Source organism: Taeniopygia guttata, chromosome 35, assembly GCF_048771995.1.
Source record: "Taeniopygia guttata chromosome 35, bTaeGut7.mat, whole genome shotgun sequence".
Classification (NCBI taxonomy): Eukaryota; Metazoa; Chordata; class Aves; order Passeriformes; family Estrildidae; genus Taeniopygia; species Taeniopygia guttata.
Window position 1 is genome coordinate 3544635 of NC_133060.1, and position 8181 is coordinate 3552815.

At 48.9% G+C, this 8181-nt stretch overlaps 1 long non-coding RNA gene across 1 annotated transcript; it reads left to right on the forward strand.

The window, feature by feature from the left end:
* The first annotated feature begins 3378 nt into the window (after positions 1 to 3378).
* Positions 3379 to 4357, forward strand: LOC140681403 (uncharacterized). Its single transcript, XR_012052578.1, has 2 exons — positions 3379 to 3649; positions 4098 to 4357. It is a non-coding gene; the product is annotated as an uncharacterized lncRNA (long non-coding RNA).
* Positions 4358 to 8181: the final 3824 nt, after the last annotated feature.

The following is an 8181-nucleotide window of genomic DNA, read 5'->3' on the forward strand; positions in this document are numbered from 1 at the left end:
TAAAGACGGGGGAGGGCATTTTCTCATAAGAAAAGTTAAAATACCACATGATTCACTCCCTGTTGGGCCGAATAAAGTATTGAATTCACCCATTTCCCCTACGAAAAAGATAGTCCCTGCAAGTGTTACAACCACTTGTCCAAACCCCTTATCAATAACAAATAGAACAGCTAATGACGTGGTGACTGTTAGGGATTCAGGTGTGTTGAAATCCAAAGACCCTTTATGGGATTTAATGCAAGCCTCTTATCGTGCCCTTAATGAAAGCAAACCAAATTTAACTAAGGAATGCTGGTTATGTTATAATGTTAGACCACCATATTTTGAGGCGATTGGAAAACCAGCTAAGATTCAATGGTCTAGTGGTTCAAACCCACGAGAATGCCCATGGAATGACCAGAAAAACCATGCGCAGGGAATTACTATTCAATTAGTAACAGGTCAAGGAAAATGTATCGGTACAGTGCCCAAAAATTATCAGCCTTTGTGCAACCAAACGACAATAATCACTACAAAAACTATAAATAAACACAAGAATAGAAATGACAAATGGGCTATCCCGACACCAGGAGCTAAATGGGTTTGTTCAGACATCGGAGTAACGCCTTGCCTATCCCTAAACGTGTTTGATCAATCTCAGTTTTGCGTACAGGTGATAATTGTTCCTCGTCTGATCTATCACACCTCTGAGGAAGTGTTACGCCACTTTGAAGGAGACCTGAATATACAAAAACGAGAACCAATTACAGTGGTAACCTTAGCTACACTGCTGATAGCGGGTGGAGTTGGAGCAGGTACAGGCATAGCCTCCCTAGTAAAAAGTCAGGAATTACAAAGTTTACAGATGGCTGTAGATGAAGATTTACCAAAAATAGAACAATCTATCCAAAATTTAGCCACTTCAGTAAAGTCTTTATCAGAATTAGTACTGCAAAATAGAAGAGGATTAGATCTATTATTCCTAAAAGAAGGGGGGTTATGTGTAGCTCTCAATGAAGAATGTTGCTCTTTTGCTGATGATACGGGAGTAGTTCAGGACACTATGTCTGAACTCTGGAAAAGGTTAAATCAACGTAGAAAAGATCGTGAGGCGGGCAGGACGTGGTATGAAAATTGGTTTAATGTTTCACCTTGGCTAACCACCTTGCTGTCTGCCTTAGCAGGACTGCTTATTATATTGATTCTGGGACTTATATTCGGGCCTTGTATATTACGCTGTATTGTACACGATATTAAAAAATGATTTGTCATAGCTAAACTGCTAATTTTAACTACGAGGTCGGGGGAAAAATATAAAAATGCATCTATTAATGAGAATGAAGATTGTTGTGAATGTGTTATGCCACGAGGGGGCTACGCCTATTGTAATTGTGAAGTATTACCATGTGAGTGTTATGATAAATGTTGGGATTGTGGAAAAAGGTTTATTTGCAGTGCCGAGAATGAAAGCAACGTCTAATAAACAATAATAGGATAAAAAGAAAAAGGGGGGAATTGTAAGAACCTATAGATTGAGATATTGTTTATTAAGATATATGTAAAGGTTAGACAACTGTGAGAAAAATACAGACTGAGGTATGGTCTATTGAGATAAGGTTAGGCCACGGAGGTATGCAAACAGCGAAGGGACACAGCTGATGCAAGGTAAGATAACAACCACTTACACCGGAGACTGCCTATGCAAGATAAGATCACAACAACCATTCACACCAGAGACTGCTTATACAAACACAAGATAACGGCAGGAATTGGCTTGCAAATTCCAGGGAGACAAAAGAAGAAATTGGAATAAAAGAAGACAGTTTGAGCGAATCGGGGTAGCAGTCAGTGGAGCTTCGGTTTTTGAAGTTCTCTGTCTGCTGCCCAACGCTGTTACCCTTGTTCATATCCTACTTGCTGTAAATTAATAAAATTCTTAATTGGATTATGTTCCAATGTGGCGCAAATTTATAACATGATTATTGATAAGTCACTGATACTGATTATTGATAACTCCTTGCTATTGATCATTGATAACTCCCTGCTATTATTTATTGACAATCCACTGCTATTGATTATTGATAACTCACTGATACTGATTATTGATCACTCCCTGCTATTGATTATTCACAGTTCACTGCTATTGTTTATTGATAACTCCCTGCTATTGAATTGGAGGTGGGGAGATGAAGGAACAATGGGGGGAAATCTCCTTTTTTCCCTTTTCTTTCTCCTGTTTTTGCCCCTCTCTCTCCCACGACACAGACGAATGTGGGAGTTGTAATTTTTCTTCTTTCCCCCATTCCCCCTGCCGCTCCCCACGCGGTTCCCCTTGTGCTGCGACCCTGCCTCCCTCCCCCTCGCCACGCGGTCGCTCCCTCCGCCCCCGCCTTTCCCATGCCCGCCCCGTTCCCGGGGTCTCCTGCTTTCCCGGGGGGTTTCCCTGCCCCCGCCCCGTCCTCATCGGCTGCGGGTCCGTTTCCCCCTCCCCCAGTTCAGGGGATAGATCAGGTACCCCGCTGGTGCCCGGGGGCCTCGGGAAGCCGCACCCACAATAAACCCGAGTGTGCCCCGAGCCCCGAGTGTGCCCCGAGCCCCGTGTGTGCCCCGTGTGTGCCCCGTGTGTGCCCCATGTGTGCCCCAAGCCCCGTGTGTGCCCCGTGTGTGCCCCGTCTGTGCCCCGTGTGTGCCCCGAGCCCCGTGTGTGCCCCCAGCCCCGTGGGGGCCCCGTGTGTGCCTGAGCCCCGTGTGTGCCCTGAGTGTGCCCCATGTGTGCCCCGTGTGTGCCCCGTGTGTGCCCCATGTGCGCCCCATGTGTGCCCCGTGTGTGCCCCGTGTGTGCCCCGAGCCCTGTGTGTGCCCCCAGCCCCGTGTGTGCCCCGAGCCCCGTGTCCGCCCCCAGCCCCGTGTCCGCCCCCAGCCCCGTGTCCGCCCCCAGCCCCGTGTCCGCCATCCGTCTGTCCATGCGCTCAGACTGAGCCCGCAGCGCCCGGGGGAAAGCGGCGGCCGCCTCCCCGCTCCTCCCGCGCGTCCGCCAGCGCCCGCTCGGACTGGCCACGCACGGCAACACGAGATGGTGGGAGGAGAAGCTCCTTACTTCAAGGAAACGAGGCCATGGTCAGAGGCAAATTCTCCAGGGGCTGCAGAGCCCTGTGAGCACAGGGTGAACCTGCACTGGGAGCAGCAGCTGGAGGTTTCTGCACATGGGGAAGGGAATTCCCAGAGCACTCGAGCCTCAACACGGACAAATATTCTGCAGTCTCCAGCAACAACTGGCTTTGGGATTTACGCTGTTGCAGCTCTTCTGGCTGTGAGGATGACCTGAAAATGTGAAGCAAGTGCATCATCTCTCCAATGGCTGTGGCAGCACCAGGGTTTGGGTTTTTTGGTTGACACAGGAAAATGAGCTGTGAGCAGCATCTGTGCCAGGGAGGAAAGTGCCCCTGGAGCTGGGGCTGAGAACCCGGGGTCGATGTGAGCACCTGTGGGTGGGAAGGAAGCTGGCAGAGCGCTGAGTTTGCTTTTCCTGCAGGCTCGCGCTCTGATCCGGCACAACGGGCCCCCGCAGCTGCAGGAGCCCGGGCGCCTGTCGGCTCTGCTGCGGGACTGCCTCGAGTGCAGCCTGGAGCAGGACGAGGAGCGGCGCTGCTCTGCCCAGGAGCTGCTGCAGGTGAATGCCGAGCGGCTGCAGGGGAAGCAGCAGCGCCAGGGAGGGGTTTTCTGGTGGGGCCCTCCGATAGTCTCCAGTCTCGCTGCGTTCCACACGCAAAGCAAGCAGAACCCTCGCCTGGTTTGGCTTGGCAGGGTCCTTTCGAGGGCATCTGCACCTGGTGCCCCACAAGGAGCGGGGCCATCTTCAGGCAGGGCAGGTGCTCAGAGCCCTGCCTGACCTGAGCTTGGATGTTCCCAGGGAAGAGGCACCTCCCACATCTCTGGGCACCTTCTGTCAGTGTTTCCCCACTCTCCTGGCAAAAGGATTCTGCCCTAGATCTAACCTGAGCCTGCTTCCCTCTCCTGAGTTTCTGACCATTTCCCTTTGTCCTGTTGCAACAGAGCCTGTGAGGAAGTTGACTCTGGAAAGTAACGGTTCATTTCTTTCTTTTTTATCCTTTGGGCAGCACCCATTTTTATCATCAGCCAAGCTTCTCTCCAGCCTGACCCCTCTGATCACCGCAGCAAAGCAACTGAGGGAGCAGCGGAGGAGATGAAGCACTTGAAAACAGCTGTTAGTTACAGTAGTTAGTGAGGACAACTAGTTAGTGATGGTAGTTAGCAGTGCTAGTTGGTTATGTTGGTTAGGACACCCTGTTTGTTACAGTTCTTATGACAGCCTGTTTGGCATGGCAGTTTTTTGAATAAAAACTCTGTTAAACCACAACTCCCTTGGCGTGTCCCTTCCTCCTCCCTCTGTGACTCAGCTGCCCGGAGCAATGTGAGGGGAGAGCGGGCCCAGCCTCGCCCAGAGCTGAGCCCCAGCAGAGCCCTGGCAGAGCCCAGAGCAGCCTGGGCATCTGCAGAGTCAGCCTGGAAGGAGGCGCTCGGAGCCTTCTCGGCTGCACCCGACTCTTGGGTACAAACTGCGTGTGCTGGAAAATGCCCCCGGCTCTGCCAGAGGGCAGAAGGGGCCCGGGGAAGGCCCCAGTGCTCCCTGCAAGGGAAACACCTGCCCTGGGTTTGTTATAAAGGACTATGTAGTTGTGGCTTTTGCTGTGATGTCTTGGCTTCTGCAACTTATTCTTAATCGCAACGATTTAGATACAGTACAGCTTGTAATCACTTTTAACATGCATTTGCTGTAGTATAATTTGTCAGCTTTTTGTGGTCAATGCCCTGGCCCCTGTGTAGCTCATATCCTCAGAACATCATTCATGGATGATAGTTTAGTTTGTGCACAGTGTGAAAAACATACATGATAGTTTTGGCTTTTCCAAAATATTGAAGTGGATGCCATGTGTTGTGCATTAGAATGTTAACGTTTGCAGAAGTAGCTGTAGTTGTGAAATAATAACTAATGCTTTTCTTTTTGTTACTAACTGACAATAATAACTCAGAGATATTTGTGAAACAGCCAATGTTGATTTAAAGTACTTGTGGAAGTAGCTAAGACCGTCTGCATGGCCAGATAACGTTTAAGGAACGGGTGTGATGAGGACCCTGCCGCTGACCCTTCGACTGTCAGTAACTGTCGCCTGCTGATGTGGAAACCCAGGGCACCGGGAATATTTCTCTGTCTGCTCTGGGGTGTCCTGACCCCCAGGGGAGCACTGACTTTGACCCTCATTCATGGAGAAAACTTCCAAAGCTTCAAAGTAAGCTAGAAACCACAAAAGTGTGAAATAGATTGTAGAGATTGCAGAGAGTAGTGGTGTATGTCACATGGGTGAGAAATTTAGGTTTTAGAATTTTTAGTATGTTATAGATGGGTTCAAGATGGAGGACATAGGGTGTTGTCTTGAGTTCCCTTCTTCTTTCTTCTTCTTCTTCTCTTTCTTTTTGGGTTTATGTGGTATCCTGTAATTGGGTAGAATAATCTGCATTTTGGGTCTTTAGGGGTCAGTTACTGGGTTAGAAAGAAAACTAATTTCGGTGTCACTTCTTTATTGGGTAGCTTAGTTTTTCATTAGACTTACAAGGCCTTGTAACAAGAGATTGTTGGCCATTTTTGTGCTGTTTTCCTGCACACAGAGTCTGGTGCAGACAGTGTGCTGAAGTTTTGATAACAATAAACAGAAGCTGAAGACCGAAAAAGTCCAATGCAGCTCTGGTTCCTGACACAGAACTGCTCCAGGAGGGTCCCCCTGCCAGGGGAGCCCTCAAGGAGTTGCCCAACTTGGGGCCCGCAAACTCCCAGCTGAATCGGGGATCAGGGGCTGTTGTGAGGAAGTGACACACAACCCTCAAAACAACAATCCATGATTCCTGCACGGACTCTAGAAAGGCGGGTTGGGGGTCAAACCAAAAGAGTTCCTGGAAGAAGTAAATGAGTTCAAAGAAATGTTTGAATGTGTATAATCTTTATGAATATGTTTTTGGACAATACAATGGAAAAAGTAGATAAGAAGAGTTGCTATGGCTAACCAGTGTGCCTCTGGCCATTGCCAAGCACCCAGCGCTGTTATTGATTTGTCTCTAATTATCCCTTCTTAAAGTTTTAAAAATCGTCTTGCTCATTTTGCCCCTCTTTGGCTTCTTCTCCAGGAGCAGAGGGAGCCGGGGCAGAGACCGCTGTTCCTTCTGCCATCTGTGGCAAGAGAGAAGCATGAGGGACAGGCCGTTACCTCTCATTTATAACCTCGTTCCTCCTCGGATCCACAAATACCACTTCCAAGGAGAAATCAGCAACTCTGTTAGCGATGGGATTCTAAGTGACTCTGACCAGATTAAAGTGGGTTAACTCAACAGAACTCTATTTGATGAACTCTATGAATTTGATAGTCCTCCCTGGCTGCTATCAGCAAGCAGCGGTGCCTCTGCACAATGCAGCTTTTAGCTCTTGAAAAAGCTGAAATGGTGTTGGCTTTATAAAGGACAACCAGGGACCTGGTTCAGATGGCAGCACGGCAGCCTGGTCTCGGCCGGGCTGCTCGGGCTAATCAACAGACGCATACACCAATGTGGCAGACGTTTGAAAAGCGTTTATTATCCTATCTCGTGGGTTTAAATAGTTTTGGGGGTTTTTGCTACGTCAGAGGGGGGTTGGGGGTCTTAGGGGTTAGTTGGGTAGTGGAAATTTACCAGGGCAGGTGTGGCTACATTCTTCTGAGGCTCCTGGGGTCAATAGATAGCGTGGGGGAGAGAGAGGGGGGAGGGGTCTATCTTTCCGTCACACCTCGTGATCTTCCGCTCGCCTGTCCCTTACCTACCACATCTCCCCCCTCCTTATCACATACAAAATGAGGTAGTCGTAGGTAGAGGCACTGGAGTGAGGTACAAACTTCTAACTTGTTAAGGAAAGGGTGGTTTAGTAGATCTGGGTAGATTTTTCAAGGCAGGTGCTGAAGGCTTTAGCTACTGACTGTGTTTGCAGTTTTTGGTTTATAGCATTTGTTGGTGGCCTATGAACAGATTGTTTGCCCTTTCCAGACAGGCTTGAACAAACGAGACTAGTTTGTTCAGCAGGCATGGTCCTATGGTAATAGCCAAAAGCAGTATTGCCAGTGGACCTACCAGGGCGGAAATTAAAGTGGTGAGCCAAGGTGATTGATTGAACCAGGATTCAAACCAGCTCTGCTGGGTCTCCCTGTCTCTCTTTCTCTGAGCCAGTCTGTCTCGGAGTTCTGCCATGGAGTCTTTAATGACTCCCGTATGATCTGCATAAAAGCAGCATTCCTCCTTCAAAGCTGCACACAATCTCCCCTGCTGCATAAACAAAAGGTCTAGTCCCCGCCTATTTTGTAAAACTACTTCTGAGAGCGAAGAGACTGATTTCTGTAGGTAGGAGATGGATTTCTCGATCCTCTGCAGGTCTTCGTTGATGGTCATTTGCAGCTGAGAGAGTCCATGCTGCTGGGTTGCGATGGCTGAGACACCCGTGGCTGTGCCAGCTGCTCCCAAGCCGAGCAGCATTGCGATGGTTATACCTGTGATAATTTCTTTTTTGTGGAGTCTGTCAGGTTCCTCGAGAAGATGGTATATCTCTTCGTCTGAGTGGTACAGGACCCTAGGAACAATCAGAACTTGGACACAGAAATCGATAGAGTCATTAAATTTGGCAAGGAACACACAAGGACTCACTCTGGATCGTTGGCAAACTCACATCCCAGACGCGGATGGGACCACCCACTTATTGGTTTTTCTGTTGGGCTTGACAACTTTAGTGCAGAAGTTGCCTTTCTGCTTTGCTAAAGCTGCATTTCCAAAATATCTGCCCTGTCCTGTGATTTGACTCAGGGTGATTCTTCTGCAGGGAGTGTCCCATCTGCACTGGTGGGGGGCACTGGCTGTGGAGTAACTGAAGGGGGTTTCTAAAGCAATGCCTTCATAGAAAGGGGGTTTAATATTATAGCAAAGCTAACAGGGGTTAGTCAGGTTCGGTTTGGTTTCGTTTAGGGTTAGAAAGGTAGCTTCTAAACAGGTTGGCTATGTGGAACACGAAGGATGGGGTGTTCGCTGTGGTGACCTCTTTGAACACCTTGTCACTTGAAAGATGTTGCGTGACCCACCTAAATGGCTGGTGAGGGTAGTGGCCTGGGTCAGCTTGTC